This window comes from Tamandua tetradactyla, chromosome 1 (genome assembly GCF_023851605.1).
Source record: "Tamandua tetradactyla isolate mTamTet1 chromosome 1, mTamTet1.pri, whole genome shotgun sequence".
In the NCBI taxonomy this organism is placed as follows: domain Eukaryota; kingdom Metazoa; phylum Chordata; class Mammalia; order Pilosa; family Myrmecophagidae; genus Tamandua; species Tamandua tetradactyla.
In genome coordinates, this window is record NC_135327.1 from 2,578,979 (window position 1) to 2,603,365 (window position 24,387).

Below are 24,387 nucleotides of genomic sequence, written 5' to 3' on the forward strand. Positions count from 1 at the left end.
CCCAGCCCACTACTCATGGGGTGACCCAGTCGGGACCCTGCCACACCACCTCGTCCTGCTTCAGCCCCCAGACCCTCCTTCGCTCGGGCCCAGGCTCATTTATGACTGATTGAATCACGCAGTCAGGAACCCTGATTAAGCTTGTGCTGCTCGGGCCTCCCAGGGCCCTCTTCTCAGAGAACAAACAGAAGAGATGGTGCGAAGCTAGCGAGCCCCTGCAGCCAGCCCAGGCCGCCCTGGCTGCCCCCATCCGACCCCCCATCCCAAGTCAGTTCCTCGCAACGGTGGAGACGCTCCCAGGAGGCGCTGGCAGAAATGTAGGGGGCCCTCCTGCGTCCACCCTGTGACGGGGACCCACAGGCTGGTCCCGTGGCCTGGAGCAGGCCCCTTCTGGAAGCCGGGGTGCCTATGACCCATCCCCATGCCTCCCCCTCCCCCATTTCCTCTGGGCCCAGCTCCCCCTAAGCCACCTGCTCCCCGTGGCCCCAGCGGAATCCTGCAAGCGCCCGCTGCGTGCACCAAGCCCTTCACCACCCAGCGGCCCAGGGGGGCAGCCCGTCTGCGCACCAGCCCCCTCCCCAGCCCGCAGACCCCAGGAGGCAAACGCCAGGCCCAGGGCCAGCTGCACGCCTCCCCGACACGCAGACCCTCGCCCTCCCCCACTCGGGCATGCAGCCAGGCCGACAGCCCTTGCTGAGCGCCGCTGGGTGCTGCGCCCTGGCCTGTGCCTCCGGGCAGGTGCTCAGGCTTCACCCCACAACGAGGCCTGGAGTAACCCACCTGCAGCTCCAGGTGAGACCAGGCTGAGAGGCAGGGCCCTGCTCCCTACACGAGGTTTAGGAAACCCAGATTCGCCCCGAGTCTACTGGAAGTCAAAACCCTGGTCCTCCCTACCACGCTGATAGGAAGAATAAAGGTGACGCTCGCGGGTGTTGAGAACCACCTGAACGCCCAGCCCTGCTCTAGACCCTTTCCCTGCACATCTCACTCGGGCTGCACCACAGCGGCCGAGCAGTGCTGCTGCCACCGTCTCCGCGCTCCAAAGAAGAAACTGAGGCGCAGGGAAGGAAGTTAGTGCGTGCTCCCGCGGCGGGACCCCGTGGATGAGACTGCCAGAAGCCCTCCCCCCACTGCTCTGTCTGCGCACCCGGCTCGAGTCGCAACTCCTCACACACACACACACACACACACACACACGCGCGCGCACGCGCCTCTGCCACCCCCACGCACAAGTCTCCTTGCACATATTTGGGCTTTATCGCACACTTGTGTGCCAGGGGCCGGGAGCACCCGAACCTACCTGTGGCCCCCCAGCCCTGCCCCCGAGGGGACCTGCTGAGCACTATGACGTCACGAAACCCCCCACCCCACCTCCACCGCCACCACCACCCCGAGACCTGCATCCCCGGTCCAGGCCTCGCGCCAGGGACCTCCGCCCTGCATGGCAAGGGTGGGAGGGCTGGGGAAGCAGTGGAGACGCTTCTGGGGGGTGGCGGGTGCCCCCCGTCTGCCGTCGCTGGGGAGAGCTTTGGCAATCAGGGAAGGCAGTGGGTTTACCAAGAAAGGGAGGAAAAACTCAGGCAGAGGGCAAGCGGCTCATGGCACGGCTGACTCAACACCAGTGGGAGGGGCGGCTGGACCGCAGCGAGACAAGGGGTGGAGGGGTCATCCGCCTGGAGGGTCAGTAGCAGGGCCACCCGGCAGGGGTGAGAGGGAATAGGACACATTCTCTGAGCGTCTCTGGGCTGCTGCCCTGCACAGCAGACCTCCACACCCCATCTAATGGCGTAAGAAAGTAGGCTCAGAGAAGTAAAGTGACTTACCACAGGTCACACAGCACCCCAGAGCCAGAGCTGGGATTTGAACCTGTGTCATGGCTCAGGGAAGGGTTTGAGAGCCCAGGCATTGTAGGCAGACCTGGGCAATAGTCCCAGCCACCCACTTGTCACCACATGGCCCTGCACATGTCACAGCGCCTCTCTGGGCCTCAGTTTCTCCATCTTCACAATGGACATAGCGAGACTTCAACATCGTAGGTCATTGGGAGGAACTGAGGAGCCAAATCAGAGAGGGGTGTCATGCTGCTGGGAGGGAAGGCCCCCCGTTCCCAGTGCACTCAGTCTCTTCCTGATCCTTCCAGCCGTGAAACTTTTTTGAACGAAAGACAACCTGCCTCTCCCAGGGACCCCCCAGGCTGAACGTGGGAGACCTGAGCCTCCATTTTCTTCTCTCCAAAATGGGATGAGGCCGCCGACCGCAAGGAGAGGGTTTGGTTCTCAGTGCTCCCTTACCGAGCACCCCTCCATGCTCAGCAGCACTGAGAGCTGGGGCACCTGAGGGCACGGACACAGGTCCTGGGACCAGAGGGCTGGGCTGGGACAGAGACAGGCAAGACCATGCAGGACCCTGAGAAACAGAGCCACTGGAGTAGCATCTCCTCAGGAAACTTAAATTCCAGATGCATCCAAGCAGCAGAAAACATCTAGAATTTTTTTCTGATCATTTTTTAAGGGACGCCACTGCAGTCATCGGATGCTCCCCAGCCCATACCCCTTCCCTGGCCCCCACCCCCTTCAGGGCACGTCCCAACACCACCGCGCAGCCCACCTGCTGACCTCCCCGGCTGCCCCCTCGCCCGCTCCCCTCTAGCCACACTGCCTTTCTTGCTGGGCCTCAAGATGCCAAGAACTTTCAGCTCTCAGGGCCGCCGCGCATGCTGTTCCCTCCATCTGGAACTCTTCCCTTCACTCTCGGACTGGCCAGCTCCTCAGCACTCACCACCCCCCACCCCAGGCCCATCTGGGCCTCATCTCGCCTATGGCCTTCGCTCACTTGGCATCTTCCCCAGGTCCCTGCGAAAAGCCACGCAGAATGGAAAGAAAAATAGCCAGGAAGGAGCATGAGTCATTTGTTTACAGGCGCTAATTAATTACTAAGCTCGAAAACTTGATTTCCATTCTGCCTTCTTTCCCCTCTCTGCCCTTTGAGAATCTTTGGAAGCCACATTGTTTCCCAATACAAAAGTATGTCAAGTTTATTTTTAGCAAATGCACATGACACCGGGACTGTTGTCTACCCCACCCACGCAGGAGCATGGGCAGCCCCAGGTGGGCCTCAGAAGGCCGGGCCCAGGGGCTTGGCAGCCAGTGAGCCCTGGCGGATCCGCTGTGTGGGGGGGACGGCTGAGGCTGAGGGCTGCCCTTTATCCCTGGCACCAGAGGTGGCCTGTGGACAGGGCGGCGAAAGCAGGAGCCCGGCCAAGGCTGCTGCACAAATGTCCCTTCCCGTGGGGGGCAAAAAAAAAGCCTGAGGGTCTGGGTGTCCCCCACTCCCCTCCCCTTTGCAGGCTGCGTGGAGTCACCTCTGCATCAGCCCAGGTGGGAGAGTGCCACCGGCTCTGGCTCGTTGGGGCTGCCTGGCCTCGCCCGGCCTCACTCGCCCAGCGTGGGCCCTCCCCTCATGCACACATGCACACGCATGCAGGTACACACCACACATACACCACGCATGCACACGTGTGTGCTCACAAGGACCGGGCAGCCCCGCTGAGACCCTGCTCTCTGGCACCAGGCTGGGGAGCCGGCAGCCCCACAGGGTGCCTGGCCAGCACCATCCTCCGAGCTGCTGCTTCCCGTCCCCTGGGCCTCGGCACCTGCCCTGCCCCGGGATGGGGCCCAGTGGCTGCGGGAAACCTAACCTGCTTCCTGCTGTCTAGAAGGGCTCAGAGGCCGTTCCCCGGGGATCAGGGGCACCACAGCACGGTGGGGCACGAGGCTGGCACCCATGGGCCCCTGCTCGCCCTGCCCTCCCTAGGGAGCCGCTGCTCAGCATACAGTGGTGCTCAATAAAGACCCACCGACGGTGGTGGCCTGTGCTCCAGCTTGCACCAGTGGCCACCCGCCTGCTCTGGGCCCTGTGCCCCATCTCGGAAATGGCAAATGGGCGCGGGGTGCCAGGCGCCCGGGGGCTCGCCCCGCGGGGGAAGGGGCCGGGCGTGGCATTGCCCTCCGCTTCATTAGGGAGGCTGAGGAACACCTGGGCAGAGTAGCGACAGGTGGGGAATGAGTTCACTCCATTGGCTCCCCAAGGCACAGCAGGGCACCTTCTCCCCTCAACGCGGGGTGGGCGGGCCGGGGTCCAGGTGCAGCAGCTCCTCTTAACTTTCCCCTGCCCACCTGGACACTGGCCACACCTCCCTGGGTGCCAGGCCCCATGCTGGGCGCTGCAGGGAGAGCGGTGGGGCCAGGATGGCCAGGCCTGTCCTCGGTGAGTTCGCCATCTGGGGCAGGGAGGTTGCTAATAAATATGGAAACAAAGAGAACAAGCAGACAGAGGGTGAGCACTCAGAGGGAAATGTGCAGAGGTGTGCAGAGAGGGTGGGGGGCAGGGGTCACTCCTGCAGCCGCAGGACAAAGGGGCACTGCTGAGGTTTGCCAGGACACAGTGCCCAGCTATTCTTTCTTTCAATAGGTCTTTGTAGCTACTGCATCCCAGGCCCGTGCTGAGTGTCAGAGGGGCATCAGGCCAAAACAGACAGCAGTCCCAGCCCCTGTCTGGGGCTGTACAGACAGACATGTGTACATAACGGCAGGTAGGGAAGAAAGAGTAAAGGGATGAGGGTGATGCTGGAAGTGAAACTTTTGCCGAGTAGTCAGGGAAGACTTCCCTGAGGAGGTGACATTGAGATGAGCTCTGACTGAAGTAAGTGAGGGGTCCAGCCAGGTGAAAGAGCTAGGGGAAGAGCATGGCAGCAGCGGGAATAGCAAGCGCAAAGGCCCAGGGGTAGGCCTCTGCTGGTGTGTTGGAGGGACAGCAAGCAGGCTAGTGTGGCTGGAGCAGAGCAAGGGAGAGGGGCTGAGGTCGAGGCAGTGACTGGAAAGCAATGGGGCCAGGCCGTGAGGTCCCACAAGGACTTTGGCTTTTCGTCTGAAGTGGGACCCACGGAGGGTTCTGGGCAGAGGGACAGGCCCTGACCGGGCTGTCATGGGATCCTCTGGCTGCGGGTGAAGGTGTGGGCAGGGAGACGAGGGCAGCCCCCTCAATAGCCGGAGCCGTGGCACCTCTGTATCCAGAGGTGAGCGTGGAGCAAGGGACGCAGCTGGCCCCCGGGTGTGTTGGAGGGTGGCGTGACAGGATCTCCTGACCAGTTCCTGGATGAGGAGGTGACATGTCAGGTGGGGGAGGAACGAAGGCCGGGGCCTAGGCAGCCAGGCACATGGAGCTGCCACGTCCCAGGGGTGGAGAGCTGAGGGCGGGGGTGGGGGTCTCCTGGGCCCACTCCCCACGGCCCCCTGATCTCCACCCCAGCCTCTCTGGGCTCGGGGCCAGGAGGGGACCGAGGAGTCGGCCTCGCCCGGCCTCAGGCAGGAAGGGGGCACCGGGGCCTGGCCACAGGATGACACAACACTTAATAACTTCTCTGCCAAGTTTTGCAATGGGTGCCCTTTATCGAAGGGAGAGGGAGGAGGGTTTTGCAATCCCCCAACGGCTGCTGCCAGGCCAGAGGGCCGCTGGCCACGGGCATATCTTGACCCACAGGGACCGAGTCCCACAGGCCGCCCTGGCCCAGCCGCTCTGGGCAGCACGGGGCTTGAAGCTCAGCCTGCCCGCTGGCCGGACGCCCTGAGCCGCTCACTGGCCCTCTCTGGAGCGCAGCGATTCCTCTGAAACCAGAGCCTTGAAGGGGTCGCCTCTATAGGCTCGGCACGTGCAGCACACCCCAAGTGGTCGATACCATTTACTGAGCACCAACGTGGTTCCCGGCCCTGGACTGGCACTGTCTGTGCAGCCCCCTGCTGACCCCCGCCCAGTCCTGAGCTGTTATTTTCCCATTTTACAGACGGCAAGTCAAGGCTCCAAGACAGGCAGTGGGTGCCCAGGCCGCAGGCCCAGGGTCTCCCCACCAGGCTTGCCTCCCAGCCGCCCACCCCGAGCCTTTGTAGGACGTGGCCGCTCCCTGCCCAGGCTGGAAAGTGGGGGCTTCGCACGGGCCCCTCCCGGGCCTGGCCCTGGCAGCACTGGGCACCAGCCTTTATTATGACCGACAGGTGCTAGGGCAGGCCGTACTCCCTGCCAGGAGCCACTAGGGGTCACCACCGGGGGTCTCCGCTGGGGGTCATAGCTGGGCGGTGCACTGCCAGGGGTCACTGCAGGCCCTGTGGGGCTCAGGCAGACACGGCTTTAGGGTCACACATTGCACAGCCCAGATCCCGCCCTCCCTCCCTGCCGTGTCCCCTAGCCTGCGCCTTGCCCCTCCACCCACACGGTGGCTCTTTGCAGGCCGCAGGAGGTGGCTTGGAGGAAGTCCCTGTGAGGTCACTGCAGGACAGTCCTGTGGGAGGGGGTCGCTCACCCCCCTCGACAGAGGGGCAGGGCCGTCAGGCGGGGAGCGGTGAGACCAGGACGGCAGCGCTCCCCCCACAGGGCCTGCTGCCCACAGCCCAGCAGATGGGCCTTGCCGGGAAAGGCCCCCCCTGCCCTCTCTCTCGCCCCCTCTGGGCCTCCTTCTCTTATAAGCTGCCTCCTTCCCTCTGTGTCTCTCAGACCAATTCTCTGCATGCCTCTCTCTCCCCCCGTCTCTCCATCTCTCTGTCTTGTCCTGTCTCTGTCCATCTCTCAGTAGTCTCTCCCTCCTGTCTCTCTGCCCCTCCCTCCTGGCTCTGTCTCTCCTCGGTTCTCACTCGTATCTCTCTGCCCTTCTTCCCGTGTCTCTGTCCGCCTTGGGGTCTCTGCTCCAGCGCCTCTGCCCTGCCCTCTCTGGCCAGCCACGTCCTCTCCAATCCCAGTTCTACAAATATTTACTGAGGTGAAGGCGTCTGGCCACCTAATTTGCTTGAAACTGTCCCCCAGTTCAGGGTGGCCACAGCGGGATGGGCCCTCTGCCCACGTGCCCGGGGCACCGAACGTCTCAACGCGACAGCCCCCTCCAGGGCAGAGCCAGCTCGGGCGGGACGTGGAGTGTACTTGTGGCCTGAGAGGCGGGAAGTCTGCCAAGGGGCTTCCAGGACTGGCTCCTCCACTCTTAAGTAGACACTTCAAGGCCTTTTCCCGCCTTGGCCACAGCTGTGCAGGGAGAAATGGCAGGCGCTTCAGCAGCCATCATGGGCTATGAGGACACTGGCTGGGAGAGGATGGCAGCCAAAGAATGGGAAGAAGCTGGGGTCTTGGTGATGGTCGCCCTCACCCCCCTCCAGCCCACCTGACCTCTATCCTTCAGTCCTTCAACATGTAATTCTGGGGTACCCACCATATACCCAGTCCTGTGCCGGATGCTGGGGTTTGCACGATCCCTGCCTTACATTCTGGGATGGAGAAAGGACATCAATTAAATAATCATCTGAGCACGTGTGAAAACATGGCCCTGATGAGGGCTGCAAGGAAAGGTCCAGACATGAAACTAGAGAGGGCGCAGGGGAGGCCAGCAGCAGAGCCTGAGAGGGGATGCGGCTGCCTGGACCTCACTGCAGAAACGCTCGTGGGAGAAGGAGGCGCGAAGCAGGAGCGGGCAGGGAAGAGGCCAGCAAAGCTGGCAGCTCAGCTCCCACAGAAGCTATAGTGTGCGTGGGTTACCCCACAGGGCTGCTTCCCTCTTGGAAGCAACAGGGCTGCGCTGCAGGGCCCCTGACCCAGTCACCACTGCTGGGGAGCAGGGAGGGGCCCCCATGTGGGGCAGCACCGGTTCAGCGAGGCAACTGTCCGCCAAGAGGGCAGCTGGGAGCAGCTAACTTTGTGCAGCAGCTGAGGATGGGTACAGGGCCCGGCAAGAGGAGGCCAGAGCCCCACTATGGGGCTCCCCTAATCTGAGATCTGGGCATTGCTAGGGGAAGAGAATGGAAAGCAGTCCAGTAACAGAGCCACATGTGCAAAGGCCCCGAGGTATGGAGGGGCAGTGTTCACTGAAGGGAAACCAAGGCAGCTGTAGCAAAATGAGGGAGGGAGAGAGGGGGGGGAGTGGGGGAGAGGAGGAGGTGAGCTGAGAGGGGTCGCCCATGGGGCAGCCCGCGTGACCGTGATGGGGTCTTTTCTGGCGGCAATGGGGAGCCATGGGAGGCTGTTGCGCAGGGGAGAGTTGGCCCAGCTCCCATTTTGTGAGATTGCCTATGGCAGCACATGGAAAACGACGTGAGACAGGCTGGGTGAGGAGCCCAGCGGGGGCTGCTGTCATTCAGGTGAATTCCCCAAGCCTGGGCTGCGGAGGGGCGTGGGGTGGGGGGTGACGTTAGGGTCATAGCGGCGGGAACCCTCGATCGCCTGTCAGTGCCGGGGCCAGGCTGCCCAGCCCCTCGCAGACAGCACCTCACTTGGTGCCCGGCACGCCCGGCGGGGCAGAAACTTTTACTACCCCAACCACACTGTGGGGAAACTGAGGCCGGCAGCGAGCCCTCCCTTGCCACCACTTCTGCCACCCCCTGAGGACACAGGCAGCCAGTTCCCCAGGGGTGGCTGTGCCACCTGGGCCCACGCTCCCCTCCTGGAGAAGCGGTGCTGGGGCTGCCCCAAGGTCTCCTGGCCCCAGGGCCCACGCCTAAGCAGGGTGACACCTCACGGCCAGAGTCAGGCAGGCAGAGGCTGGACGCGGGGGCTGTGGGTCCTTCCCAGGAAGGCCCACCCGGCGGGTGACCAGGTGACCCTCAGGGTGCAGGGGAGGACGCGAAGGGGAGGGCCTGGGCCAGAGTCACGGACAGCGGGACAGCGCCAGGCAGGGACACAGCCTGCACCCAAGGCCCCAGGCTGGCAGGGGCTGCTGTGGGCACGAGGGCCCCGACGGCGGGGTCCTGGCCACTGCGCCTGCAGCTGCGGCCCCAGGCGGGGAAGTACTGCTGGGGGCCCCACCTCTCCGCGGGCGCCCCAACCCCTGCCAGAGCCCCTCCCCCCACACCTTTCTGCACCCCCACCCCACCCCGAGCTCATCTCCCCGCGCTTTCTCTCTGTCTCTGTCTGCGTCCCTCTCACCATTCTTCTCTCCTCAGCTCTCTCTGTCCCTCCCTCTGCCTCTTGTTCTCTCCCTGTCTCCGCGTCTCTCCTCTCTTCCCGTGGGTCTGTCTCTCCCTCCCTGCCCCCACCCAGCCCCAGTGCCCCCTGACCTCAGCCTCCAGCCTGGAGCGGTGGCTGGGGGAGGGGAGGCCCCGCAGGGGTGGGTGGGCCCCGCAGGACGCTCCAAACCTGCTGGTTTTTCCGGCTCACCCTGCCCCGCCCCCCCCCCCACCTCCCCGGGTCAGGTGGGACAGCGAGGCCTGCCTGGGCCTCCCGGGAAACAGAGGTGGGTCGGAGCAGGAGCACTGTGCTCATTAACACCGGGGGAAACTGAGGCTCAGAAGGCGTCCGCCTCCGGTTTAGGGTCGCAGAGCTAGCCAGGGTCAGAACTCAAATCCAGGACGCAGACCCCGCCCCGGTTTCAGCGCAGCCCCTCTCCTCCCCGCGGGCCGACTCCTGTGCCCTTCCAGAATCCAATGCGCTATCTACACTTCTCTTTTCTTTAATGCAAATGGCGAAACAATCCCCACTCTTCCGCTCCTGCTTTTTCACTTGGTGCTATCTCGGAGAGCTTGTCTTATCAGAGCCTCTGTCCTTGATGTCCCTGCCGGCGGGTCCCCCAGGAGGGGACAACTCGGCGGCTCATGGAGGGACAGCCTGTCGCCTCCGGCAGTGGCGGGTTTTTAACACAGAGAGCGCTGCAGCTGTCCACACCGCATGTCCACCCCACGCCCCACACCAACAGTGCCTTAATTGCAGGTTCCAGGACAGGGTTGAGCTCAGAGTCATGGGACAGGGACTTGTTATAATTGCACATCTCTGGGCCTCATCCAGCCCACCTGGGAGGGCCTGGAATCTGCATTTTCAGCCAGCACGCCCAGAAGGAGGGCCGACTAATGGAGCAGAGCACGGTGGCAAAATAGGGACCTGGCAGGCTGCTGGCAAGCCGTTCTGGACCACGGGACTCCTGGTGCACCCCCTCTCCTCTACGATGCAGCGAGAAGACCCAGCGAGGCACAGGGAGACACTGGGAACACAGGAGATGGAGAAAGGACAAGGCCTGGGCTGCCCCGGCCTCGGCGTTAACACACAGCTGGCCGGCCGCGACCCCCTCCCAAGCCCTGGGCCAAGAGCTGGCCGGTACACCCACCCTTCCCTGGCCCAGGCTCCCCCCCACCCCCGCCACCCCATCCACCTGCTCCCAGCTCCCAGCAGCGCCCGTCCACCTCCGCTGCCCGTCCGCCCACCGCTCAGATTATAGACGCAGCGCTCACTGACCAGCACCCTTCCCTCCAAGACTCACTGAGCACCTACTGCATGCCAGCCATCGCTCTAATCTCGGGGACACGGCCATGGCGAGCAGGCCCGGCCAGGAGCTCCCCGCCTGGAGGAGAGACCCGCGGGAGACAGTCACACCCACAGGACCCCCAGCCGGCCCCTGCTGGGGAACTGTGCCCTGGGACTGGGGAGCAGGGGGGCGGCCAGGGCAGGCCTCCTCACGGGGCATTGGGCAATGCGTGGGTGTGACCCGCGGAAAGGAAGGGAAAGGCATTCCTTCAGGAGGGAACAGCACGGGCAGAGGCCCAAGAGTGGGAGGAAGGATTGCAGGCAGAGCGATGGGGGAAAAGTCGCGCACCTGGCAGGAGAGGAGGGTGGAGGGAGTGGGAGGACCGGAGAACCAGGGCAGAAGCTGCAGAGCAGAGGCCACGGGGCCAGGCGCCGTTCCTGGGAAGCCAAGCAGGCGCTGAGGGAGGCCGGAAGCTCCGCAGGCCCCGCCTGCCTCTCCCTTGCCCGGGAACCAGCCCGAGCCTGCCCTCCCGGCCCAGCGCGGCGCCCTGGCCCCCCGCCAGCCCCAGCTCGCGCCCGGCCCCCACACTCCTGCCCCGACGGCACCAGGCCCTCCGGCGGGCCAGCCCAGGGACTCCATTCATGCCCAGCAGGTCAGCCCGCTGGAGGGCTCCCGTGCCCCCTGCAGTGACGGACGCTACTCCGGACGCTACCTGCGGGGTGCAGACCCTGGGCTGCGTGCTCCATCAGTGATTTCATGTGGTTCCCCTCCCCCCAGGCGGAGGACGCGAGCCTGAGCCCTTCCTCCACCTGCCCATCACCCACTTCGAGAGTGGAGCCCCTTCCCAAGCCCCCATTCCTCCCTTCACCCCCACTGTTCCCCGGCACTGGCCTCTTCGCTGCTCCTGGAACACACAAGGCGTGATCCCACCTCAGGACCTTTGCACCTGCTATTCCTGGCACATCTCCTTTCCCTCCTTCAGGGCTTTGCTTAAATATCACCTGCTTTCAATGAGACCTTCCCTCATCCCTGTAGTCGAAGGCACAGCCCTCACACACGCATGTGCACGCATGCATACACACTCATGCATGCACACACATGCACATGCACACACACGCACACACATGCACACTCACGCGTGCACATACACGCACGCATTGCTCCTTCTCCCCGCCCCTGCCTTACTTTTCTCCATAGGACGCGCCATATGAGCAGCTAGTCTCTCACCAGGAGGGTGGACGCTCCATGGGGAGGGGCCTCCTCTCCCCTGCCTGGCACATGGCAGGGGCTCAGCTAAGACCTTCCTGGAGCATCTCTGCTGGGCTCTGGCTCGCATGTAGAGGGAGAACAAACTGAGGGTCCAGGAACCAGCTCTATGTCCAGCTATGGGACCTCAGCGGGACTCTGTGGGCCTGAGGGGCAGGGGCCCCCAGACAGTCACTGCCACCCCCCAGCTCCTCCGGGGACCTGGGCCACTGAGGGGTGTTATTCTTCTCTGGAAAAGTCCGGGCTCAGTGATGACTGGTGCTGCACAGCCAAAGCACCGAGCATTTGCGGGGTGCACAGAAATACACCGGTGACCACAGCCCACCTCACTGGAACCCTCAGGTACCCAGAACAGTTGTGTTGTTGTGTTTTCTTTCACTTTTGCTTCTATTAATTCATTTAGCAGGCATTTCTTGGGCTTATTTAGACAGGACTGATGCACAGGGACTTAGAAAGGAGGCGAGAGATGGGCGGGAATGTCGGGCTGGGGGCTCCAGGACAGAGCATGCAGCCTTCGATGGGAGTGGAGCTGCGGGCAACACAGTGGACGACTCTCAAGGACATCATGGAGGGACGGGGACCAGTCCCAGGTGCAGTGGACGGTGTGAGGCTGTCAAGACATTCATGAAAGAAAATGCCCATCTAACCCAGTACTCCACACCCAAATGGCCAAAATAAGCAAATCTGACAGTTGTAGGTGTTGACAAGGATGCAGAGCAACTAGAACGCCCATGCGTCGCTGCGGCACAGCAAATTAGTACGAACGCTTTAACCTGTTGAGCAGTGTCTCCTGAGCCAAACACAGACCAACTCTGTGCCCAGAGATGGCACCCCGAGGTGGAACCCAGCAGAAAGGTAAGCTGATGTCCATCAGAAGACTCAAACAAGATTGTCCATGGCAGCTTAATTCCCAACCACCAAACCCGGGAAACAACCGAGATGTCCGTCCGCACTGGACCGAGCAGGACTCGGTGGCGAGAACGAGGCCTATACCCGACAACTTGGTGGCCCTCAGAAGTCCCCAAGCTGTCACCCTGAATGACCCCATCCGTGTGAGGTCCTAGGACAGGCCAAACAATCCAGGGCAGTGGTTACCTGAGCAGCGGAAGTGACGGGCGAGGTACCTTTGGGGAGGCTGCACGTGATTTGTTCCTTGAGCCGAGTGCTAGTTATGTGGGCGTGTTTGGTTAGGGGAAATGGATCAAGCTCTCTGTACCCATAAAAAAAGATCAAGCTCTCTGTACCCATAAAGTTTTATTTTAAAAAGTATAAAAGAGAAAGGAGAAAAAAAGGACACAGTCACACAGAAGTGAAAGCAACACACGGATAAAAGTCTGTAAGTTTGCATTCCAAAACCACAAAACTGCCCTGGGCGGCGTGGAGGGGCAGCCTGGGCTGGTGGTTCAAGAACAAACTTCTGCTTGGTCTGAAATGTTTCCGTTTAAGAGAATGGATGCATATTTTACCGGTGCCATTTAAAATCTATTTTAATGGTGAAAAGGCAAAAACACAGGCTAAATTAAAAAAAAAAAAAAAAGCACACACACACACTCAGGCCAGCAGAAAAGCTCGGAGCAACTTGCATCTCCTGCACACCTACTGTGTGACAGTCCCCAGGGTGCGCACGCAGGCCATCCGCCGCCTCATTTGGCCCAGGCTACCCCAGTCCTGCCGTGGAGTAGTCCGGCTGACCTGGGCTGGTGCCGGCACTGCCTCCCACTTCCCAGGTGAGGAAATCGGAGTCGGCGAGGTCAGAGGTCAGCCCCAGCCTGAGCAGGGCAGCGCCTGGGGAGGTGCTTGGTGACCTCGCAGGGTGCAGCGGACCGGCCAGGAGCGCCTGCATGGAAGAATTTCCAGAAGATTCCAGGACGCAGCAGCAGAGCCCAAGCTCGGGGCCCTTTTGGCCGAGGCCTGCACAAAAGGCGGGCCACCTGCTCCGAAGCCCCTCGCTCACCACCTGCTGTTGCCAACACCAGCGTGGAAATGAAGAGTTTTCTGAGGGAGCGTCAAGCTGCCAGAGGAGCTCCTTTCTCCAGAACTTTCCATCCTCATAAGAGCCTGCGTGGTTCCCACGTGTCTGACTTGCCAGCGCTTTGGCACCCCAGGGCAATTGCAGCCTAACAACACCAACGGCGCAGGTACTGTTACTGAATGCAGAGGCCGCGCGAGCCTGGTGCTGCGTTTCGCACACAGCAATACCGGTACCAGCTGCGCCCACAGCAGCCTTGGGCCGAGGCCGGTGGGACTGCCAGGTGGAGCCAGATTCACACCCAGGCCTCTCGGGCTCTCGAGCCCACACGCTGGCCCGGGATGGAAGGCAAAGGCCCGGTGGGGCGGGCGGGGCTGGCGGGCGCCCAGGACAGCAGCGAGATTCCGCGGTAGACAGCAGCCGGGACAGGCACCCTCTGCCCCACTGCCTCCCCTCCCCACTTGGAGCTGGGTGTGCTGGGCTGCGAGGTAGTTTCCCCAGCCCTGCCGGGTCTGCGGGGCCTCTGGGAGCCAAATGGTGGCCAGGCCAGGGCCCTGGGTCAGGGGCGCTTGCTGGGGCTGCCCAATGCCGATATGTGACATGTATCTAGTTGGCTAATATGTTTTCTCCTTTTATACTGAGATCTAACAGGACAGCAAAGAGCACAAGGGGAGAGAGGCTTAAGTGCACAGTCCAGTTACCTCTGAAGTGGGTATATAAACCCAGGGAGCACTACCCTCCTGGGGACTCCTCCCCCACCTTAGGGAACACTGCCTGCCCAGGGACTCCTCCCCTGCCACAGGGAGCACTGCCCCCCCAGGGACTCGTCCCCCACCTCAGGGAGCATTGCCCACCAGGGACTCGTCCCCCACCTCAGGGAGCACTGCCCCACCAGGAACTCACCCCCCACCTCAGGGAGCACTGCCTGCCCAGGGACTCCTCCCCCACCTCAGGGAGCACTGCCCCGCCAGGGACTCGTCCCCCACCTCAGGGAGCACTGCCTGCCCAGGGACTCGTCCCCCACCTCAGGGAGCACTGCCCCGCCAGGGACTCGTCCCCCACCTCAGGGAGCACTGCCTGCCCAGGGACTCGTCCCCCACCGCAGAGAGCACTGCCTGCCCAGGGACTCCTCCCCTGCCACAGGGAGCACTGCCCCCCCCCCAGGGACTCGTCCCCCACCTCAGGGAGCACTGCCTGCCCAGGGACTCGTCCCCCACCGCAGAGAGCACTGCCTGCCCAGGGACTCCTCCCCTGCCACAGGGAGCACTGCCCCGCCAGGAACTCATCCCCCACCTCAGGGAGCACTACCCCGCCAAGGACTCGTCCCCACCTCAGGGAGCACTGCCTGCCCAGGGACTCCTCCCCTGCCACAGGGAGCACTACCCCGCCAGGGACTCGTCCCCCACCTCAGGGAGCACTGCCTGCCCAGGGACTCCTCCCCTGCCACAGACAGCACTGCCCTGGCGCTAGATTCACATCCCAGGAATCCCATACTTATGGACTTGTGTCAGCATGTCACTTTTTCTCTTCAGTGTATCAGTTTTAAGATTTACCTTTATTGTGCAAGGGTCCAGTTTACTCTTTCTTATTGCCGAGTCGTATTCCCTGAAATGGATACACGGCACTGTTTTACCCGCTCCCCTGCTGCAAGACATTGCCTGGCTTCCAGTTTGGGACTGATATAAATAACACCGCTGAGAGTTTGCTTACAAGTTGTTGTCGTTTTTGAGATGTATCTTTTGTTTCTCTTAGGTTTATAGAAGGTCAGGTGCTTTGTTTGTTTGTTGTAGGTTTTGATATAATTTCAAACTTACAGAAAAATTACAAAGAAGAGTTACAGGGTCCCCCCGGGTCTCCTCCACCCAGGTGTTTCTATTTTGCCGCACACACTAACTCCTTCTCTCTCTTTCTCTTTCCTCTTCATCCTGAGCCACGTGTAGTTCAGCCGTGGACACGCTGCCCTTTTGCCTGAAGCCGCGCAGCGCTTCTCCCGGCCCTACGATGCAGCCAGCGGGCGGCTGTCAACTGCAGGAAACTCACCCAGGGCAGCACTGCTCTCTGTGCACACGCCGCAGTCAACTTCCCTCAGCTGTCTCCAGGAAGGCGCCGTGATTTCTTTTTCCTCTGACCCCACATCACGCACCTCCTCCTGCTGTATGTGGGCTGTCTGGGTATGAAGCAGGCCATCCGTGCCGCCCTGGCCGTCGGGACCCCGCTGCATCTGAGGACGACAAGCCAGCGGTCTGGTGTGTGTCCCTCCCTTGACTTGGCTCGTGTATCGTCCTACCGTGATGCATCTTCGCAGGAAATGATGGAACTGACACCACTTCCTTCTTGGGTGTCCTTCTGGGGAAGGGAAACTGACTTTTTTCAACTTTTCGACTTGGGACCATGTGCATATATTATGTATTCAAAACCAAATATTAAAATTTAAAAACAACTCATCCAGGCCTGGGGAAGCTGGCATGGCGGCCACGCTTAGCGTGAGTTCAGCCACAGGAAGGGTGCAAGGTGCAGAGGTCAGAGCCTGAGCAGAAGGAGGGCCACCGGACAGGGCTGTGGGGAGAGTAACGGGAGCTAGTTTCTCACTGTCTGAAATGAGAGTTACCATATGCAAACAGAAAAAAGTGCAATGAACTCTGCAGTGCTAGATTGGAATTGGAGTTACAGCGTAGACTCAGTTTTATAGCTAGCTAAATAGAAAAATTAGGTGGATGGAAAGATGAATGGAAGGAAGGAAGGATGTATGGATGGAAGGATGAATGGATGGAAGGATGGATGAATGGATGAAAGGATGGATGGATGGAAGGATGGACGGACAGATGGATGGATGGAAGGATGGATGAAAGGAAGGATGTATGGAAGGAAGGAAGGATGGATGGATGGATGGATGGATAGAAGGATGGATGGATGGATGGATGGATAGAAGGATGGATGGATGGAAGGACGGACGGACAGACGGATGGATAGATGGAAGGATAGATGGGTGGATGGAAGGATGGATGGATGGAAGGAAGGATGAATGGATGGACGGATGGATGGAAGGACGGACGGACAGACGATGGATAGATGGAAGGATAGATGGGTGGATGGAAGGATGGATGGATGGAAGGAAGGATGAATGGATGGAAGGATGGATGGATGGAAGGATGGACGGACAGATGGATGGATGGAAGGATGGATGGAAGGAAGGATGTATGGAAGGAAGGAAGGATGGATGGATGGATGGATAGAAGGATGGATGGATGGAAGGACGGACGGACGGACGGATGGATAGATGGAAGGATAGATGGGTGGATGGAAGGATGGATGGATGGAAGGACAGACGGACAGATAGGGAAATAGTATAGAGGAAAATGTGTGCGTCTAGTACACCCAGACGCACAGTCCTAACACTGTCTGCTGAAAGAGCCTGGTCATAGTGACACCCCAGCATCAGTGAGTGTAACCAGTGCCAAGATCTTGGTTTCTAAAGACCATTCTCCACTAAAAGGGCCCAGGCCTCCTGGGGGAAAATGGCTGATTCCAGGATTGGATCAGGAAAAGGAGTAGATGAGCCTGGAGTGCCTTGTTGGGTCAGAAAGTGGGGAAGTGTTCAAGGAATGATGGAGACACGTCAGAGGGGCACAGAATCCAACGAGAAAGGGCTCCCACTGGCCAGATCTGGGACGATTTGGGCACCCAGATAAATAATAATAATGACAATACTGGGTTACAACCCATTAAATAAAATAGAGAACCACGAGTACATTTGGAGAAGAATAAACAGATAATTGAAAGTTTGATGAGGAACAGGATATCCACACAGTTTCAATGAACCTCCCCACAAACATGTTTTACTTACCAAGAGGAACCTGGCAGGCAGCTTCTCCATCGAGTCATCAAAGTGACCGTCCCCAGCCGCAGGACAAGCCAGAGTCCCGTGTCACCTGCTAGGATGCAACAGGAAGGACCCAGCATCACTTCTGCGCTTTTCCTGCCAAAGGTGCACAACCAAATCCAAACCCGAGGGCACACAGACACACCCACCGTGAAAGGCATGCCACAAAATAAAGCACTGGCCTGTGATCAAGTGTCGAGGTAAGGAAAGTCAAAAAACGTCTGAGGAACTGCTCCAGTTTAAAGGCGACGTAGGGGACGTGACAATTAACTGATTCCAAACTGGGTCCTTTTACTATAAACTTATTAATGAGGCAATTGGTGAAACTCAAATGTTTCTGAGGAATAGATGATAGTAGCATCTGATGCCTAGGTTCCTGATTTTGATGATGGTATTGTGGTTTTGTAGGAAAGCGTTCTTGCTGCTTAAGAAATATACATCCAGGTTCTAAAAGATAACAGCAACAGGCAGTGATTTATTCTCAAAAATTTATAAAAAGTGTTCTTTGTACTGTTATTTGCAAATTTTCTATAGATTTGAGATTGTTTCCAAATAAAAAGTTGGACAAGAATAGATTTCATGGGGAAAAGTAGAAAACAGAATGAAATCTAGAGTTGAATACAATTAATAAGAACTAAAACACACACTTATAGCTCTGTCTATGACACCATAAGGCACTCCCAGGCATATGCCCAGTGGGAATATGCAGATATGTTCACCAAAAACATGTACCCTGCAATGCCTGTGATGGCCCAGTTCATAAGAGTCAAAAACTGGAAACAATCCAAGTGCCCAACATCAATAAAAAACAGACAAGTAAACTGTGATATACCCAGGCAGTGGAGATCTACTCAGCTATCAAAAGGAACAAATACTGATACACACAACCTGAGTAGAGCTCGCATTATAATGCTGGATTTTTAGGCACAGATGACAGCATCCTGCATGATCCAATTTACCCGAAGTGCAGAAACAGGCAAGTCAATGCATGCTGCTGGAAGCCAGTGCATGCTGCTGGAGGTCAGTGCATGCTGCTGGAAGTCAGTACATGCTGCTGGAAGCCAATGCATGCTGCTGGAAGCCAGTGCATGCTGCTGGAAGTCAGTGCATGCTGCTGGAAGTCAGTGCATGCTGCTGGAAGTCAGTGCATGCTGTTGAAGTCAAGACACGCTGCTGGAAGTCAGTGCTTGCTGCTGGAAGTCAGTGCTTGCTGCTGGAAGTCAGTGCAGGCTGCTGGAAGTCAGTGCTTGCTGCTGGAAGTCAGTGCATGCTGCTGGAAGTCAGTGCATGCTGCTGGAAGTCAGTGCATGCTGCTAGGAGCCAATGCATGCTGTTGAAGTCAAGGCATGCTGCTGGAAGTCAGTGCATGCTGCTGGAAGTCAGTGCATGCTGTTGGAAGTCAGTGCATGCTGCTGGAAGTCAGTGCATGCTGCTAGGAGCCAATGCATGCTGTTGAAATCAAGGCATGCTGCTGGAAGTCAGTGCATGCTGTTAAAGTCAGTGCATGCTGCTGGAAGTCAGTGCATGCTGCTAGGAGCCAACGCATGCTGTTGAAATCAAGGCATGCTGCTGGAAGTCAGTGCATGCTGTTGAAGTCAGTGCATGCTGCTGGAAGTCAGTGCATGCTGCTAGGAGCCAATGCATGCTGTTGAAGTCAAGGCATGCTGCTGGAAGTCAGTGCATGCTGCTGGAAGTCAGTGCATGCGGCTGGAAGTCAGTACATGCTGTTGGAAGTCAATGCATGTGGTTGGAGGTCAGGGTAATGGTCACCCTTGGGGGTAGAGCCACCAGCAGGGGTCCAGGGGCTTCTGGGTGCTGGAATGGTCTGCCTCTTGGTCTGGCAGCTGGTTACACAGGAGTCCATGCCAGGGAAGTCCGCTGAGCTGTGCACCGATGCCTTTTCTATGAGTGCGCCTATTTCACTAGGAAGAAAAGACATGGAACAAAACAATGCTTTTGTGAGCCTGTGTTGACATGAGAACAGATGTCAGCCCCGATGGCGGGAGCCTTTGAGAGGCAGGGGGCGGATGGTGGGAGTGGGGACCACGGGGAGATAAACAACATGCAGTGCAGGCCTCATAAGGGCCCACGGCTGTTGTGTCCCAGCCACTGGAAGCATGATTAGCTAATGGTCCTACCTGGCTTTCAGGAGTAACATAAGGAAAGGTCCCTCTTATCCATTTGTCCCTTATTATCCCCCAAAAGGGTCAGCAAGGCAGACATGGTGGCCGGCCCCATTTGGGCAAGAGGACTTAGGCCTGGCTTGAGCAAGGCAGCCTGGTGGCTCCCAACCCCCACCCAGATCTGTCTCCTCTGCAGCCCGCGGACCTACCCACCAGACTCTCTGAGGAGAGTTTTAGGTCAGGAGCCTAAAACTCAGGGACTCGGTGACAGCTGCAAAAATCAAAGCTGGCCAGGCCTGGCTCCCTGGCCAACAGACTCACCCCCAGCTGGGCCGGCCCCAGGCAGACTGGCAAAGGTGCCTCCAAGCCCTGGCCTGAAGGCGCGGTGGACAGGTGGTGGCGTGGGGCCGCGAGGTTATTCAGGGTGGCCCGGGGCATCTGCTCCGAGGGCAGCTGCCACACGCCCTGTGAGCCGCAGAGGGGCTGACCCCTCTGTTTCCAAACAGAAAGTCCCTTCCGTAGGTCACTCATGGGGGCTGGGGGGGCAGGACTTGCAGCCCGCCGGGGTTAGCAGAGGAGTCTCTGTTGGTTCTGAGAGCCTGGTTCAAGCCTGTGCTGCTACAAGCGGAAATTTCAAAGTCACAGGGGAGAAGGACGGGCAGAATATTTTCATGGTGTAAAATCTCTATGCGTTAGCTCTGTAATTCAAATGAATTAAAAGAAATCCTTCCACCACATCTGATGGAAATAATTTTTCTTACGCAAACAGCAGGCCCCTCCTTCATTCCTCCTTCATGTGCAATAGCATCAGAACATTCTCAGACAAGGAAGCACTGAGGCTTCACGAAGAAACACAGGTCACAAAACAGCTCATACGGGTTGACTCCATTTTGGCAAATGCATCCGTTAGAAATAGATTCAGCTGCCAGTAACAGAAACTCAAAAGGACAAAGACTTCAATGACAGGTTTATTTCTCTCTCACATAAACAAGTCCAGAGCAAGGCAGGCAAGAGGTAGAGGCTTCTCCTCCATGGAGAACAAGTGCCTCTCAAGTTCACCACTCTCAGCATGCGGCTTCCATGCCTCAATGTGTGCCCTGATGGTCCAAAACAACTGCTGAGGCTCCAGCCATCATCTGAGTTCCAGGCAGAAAGAAAGAAGAAAACAGTGGAGGAGGGCAGAAGGGATGTGCATTCCAGCCGAGTGGGCATCTGTAAACAGCTTCCCGAGAAGCCCACCTACAACTTCTGTTTGTACTTCATCGGTCGTCCTTAGCAGAGAAAAGCTGGGAAATACGGTCTTTTAGTAGGACACTGGCCCGAACAATGGAGGGGCCCATTGCGAAGGAGGAAGGGGGAAGTAAGTATCAAATCGGCAACTTTAGCCACACACACACACACAAGATAAATGCACACCGAAAGAAAATTCTGGGAGGAAACAGCAGCTGCTGGCACCTTTTCTACATTCACTCTGGGTGAACTAACCTGTTGAATCTTTACAGAACACTATGAGGAATTTTACTATCCTCTTGTTACAAAAGGGGAAACTGAGGCCCGGCGAGATGCAGCCACTTGCCCCGAATCGCAAGATGAGTACGAGCCAGAATGGAGGCAGCCAAATTCCAGCACCTGAGCCTTTAACCCACAAATGGAAACGATGGTGTTAACCACGACAGCTGGTACGAAGTGGCTCTTCCTACATGCTACACTGGGGTCATCCATTTAATCCTCACCCAACTCTCCCAGGAAGGGACCTGGTGTGTTTCATTTCACAAGCCTGTCAGGCGACGCATAGGGGTGCAGAGACCTGCCCAAGGGCCCACAGCAGGCGGCCACGGAGCTCACTTCCAGATCGGGGAACAAGGGGTGGTGTAATTTCTCTCGTGTCGATACTCTCCCACCATGACATGGGAAATCAAAAGGAAAACACCCTCCTGGGGGTCCAGTGTCCCACCTGCCCCCCTCCCTGCGGGCCTCGGGGTCCTGGCCCTGCTCCTCTCCTGCCTCTCTCCCTTCCCGGCGCTCGCACTTCCCCCAGGACCTCTCCCTTGCTTGGCTCCGGCCTCTGCCCGCCTCCCCCCCCCCTTCCCTCATTCCTGCCCGGCCATGGCACCCGGAGCTCCGGGCCCTGGGTCAGAGGCTCCTGCACCCTTCACCCACTGCAGGTGGCCTCCCCGAGCCAGGGGGCCTGGGCTGCTCTCTCAGTAAACTTGTCCGGGGCCTCCTGGGTGCCTGGCTCCAGCGGGGGCACCTCCCTGCCCATCCTCAGAGCAACCCCCCCCAGCTCCCTGGGCCTCGGGGGCACAAGGGGCCCTGCCCGCCCCACCCACCCACCCCCGCTGAGCAGCACCTGCTCCTTCCCCAGCACGTGCGGCTCGGTCCCCTCCCAGGGCCTTTGCACTGGCCGCTCAGTCCTCCAGGCCGCTCTCTCAGCAGCCCCTCCCCAGAGACCCTCTATCTCTTCTCCCCACTTTACTTTCTTCCAGGCCTTTCTCCCCCTCGAAACCCAGCCTGCTCATTGGCTCATGTGCTAGCTTGTGATTCATCCACCTTCCCACCTGGCGCCGCTTTCAGGCAGGCAGGAACGGGCTCCCACCACTGGTGTTGCACTGGGGAGTGCAGGGATGGGGGGCAGGAGGGGCCCAGGCCAGAGAGCCCGAGCGCCGGTGGTGGTGGTGGGGGGGGGCCGGCAGGGGAGAGCGGAGCGTGGCACGGGTCCCCTCGGCAGGTGCATGCACAGTCACCCCCACAGCGCAGGCTGGCTGGCAAGAAAGGGGCTGAACCTGGGGTTCAGCCTTGATTCAAATCCCAACTCTGCCATTCTCCGGGCAAGAGGAACCCCTCAGAACCTCCAGCCTCCTCCTCCCCCTCCCACCTCCCTGCCTCAAAGGCCACCCCGGCTCTGGGCTTGCCCAGCACCCCCCTCCCCTGCTCACGGCCATGGCCAAAGGGAGTCGAAAGCCTGGCAAGGCAGGGAGTGGCCATCCAGCTGGGGTCACTGGGACTCCATCCAGCCTCGAGGATATGGATCACCCAGGAGGTCAGGCAGGCCACAGCGGGATTGGCAGCGGGCAGTGGGTGGAGGGACACGAAAAGGAAGCAAATGAGAGGTTTGGGGCCATGGGGGAGGCAGTCCAAAAATGAAGCATGGGTTCAAATCTCACCAGCTCTTGGGCGAAGGACTCTGCCTCTCTGTGCCTCAGTTTCTCCATCTGAGGAAGGAGGATGGCAAATAGCACCCACATCACTGGGTTATCCTAAGGAGCACAGCGTGAAGGCCCTGGCTCGGGGGAGCACAATAAACCCAGCTCTGCCCACGCACACCCCTCCTGGCTCAGGTCTCCCCAGCGACACCTCTGGGAGCAGCCCGCCCCACCTGGCCCGCCCCTCCCTGCCCCACTTTCTTCCTTTAGTCCCCACCTGTCATTATCTTGTTCCAGTTACTGGATATTTAGTGTCTGTCTCTCCCTGTAAATTGTCACCTCCATAAGACAACAAATGTCCTACTTCTTGGTCACATGTCCCCAGTACTGGCACACAGCAGGTGCTCAATAAATGCTTGTTGAGTAAATGAAAAAAATAACTGGGCAAATAAATGTCTCAGAGATCAGAAGAAACAGTTTAAGGGAGGTCTGGGACTTTGGGAGAAGGAAGAAACATCGACTTGCTCCCCCCTGATCCGCCATATCTTAGCTGTGCAACCTTAGGCAGGTCACTTACCTTCTCTGCACCTCCAAGAGGCTGTGGAGCCAAGTGAGACGGCGAACGCATCCCAGCCAGGGCCCGGCCTGCCCGGCACAGCGGTGGCTCCAGCTTTCATTCCGACACCTGCTTTTCTCTTTGGTAAAATCTGGGTGGATGACCGCATAACATGATGAGGTGTGACCGTCAGCTCTCCTGTCCTGAGCAAACGTCTTTTGGGGTCCCAGGCTCCCCAGCTAGCCTCGGTGGTCGCACCCACTAAACGCACCCATGGGGAGGGGGCTTGCACGTCACACACACTGCTGCTGTCCCTGCCTCCCGGGCTGCCTCGGCCCCCCCACCTGCCCTACCCCTCCGTGGCCCAGAGACCCCCGCGTGGGACTCACCCCTTCTGTGATGTCCCCCCATGTCCTGTGGGCACAGCTCTGTCCACAGCACCCCCACACAAGGCCACTTAGACGCCACCTGCCAATTTGCTGATTTTCCCAGCCCTCTCCTGTGGCCCCTCGGTTGCTTCCAAGCTGTGAAGCCGTGAGTAAGTCACCCAGCTCCGGTACTTGTGGTGTCTGAACTTGGGACAGGGCAAGGAGGCTTCCGGGAAGAGCTCGGGATTTGGGGCGCCACACTTCCCCCCAGGTCTCTTAGTCAGATGCAGTTTTGCAACCAGCCCCACCCCCATTCGACCCTGAGCCCAGAACCCCATCTGTGGCCTTGGTTTTCTCTTTGTGAAACACAGGCATAGCATTGTCCATGCAGTGCTCGTGTGCATTAAAGCAAGACATGTGTGTGTGTGCATACGTGTGTGTGCAAAGAGCTGCTGGTTCCCAAGCAGTGCACAGGAAGCAGGCGTCAGGGGGCCTCCTTTGTCTTCTCTGCAAAATGGGTGAGCCGCAGCCCCAGGCAAACCTCAGCGGCAGAGGGGTCCCGGGGCTGACGACCGCGTTCTTAATTGTGACCCCCCTGCCCAGCCCCCAGAAACCCTGAGCCCCTTCCTCCTTAGGTCCAGCCGCCCCAAGAGACCGTGGTGGCCTGAGCGCACAGGCCGTGGGGGGCATGGAAGGGGCCATAGAGGCAGATGGGGCGCATTGGGGCTCCAGGGGTCAGGCCAGGCCAGGTCGGGCTGTCCCGCCTCTTTGACCCTGAGGGCTGAAGGGTGGCTCCAGACAGGCAACGCCAGCGTCAGGGA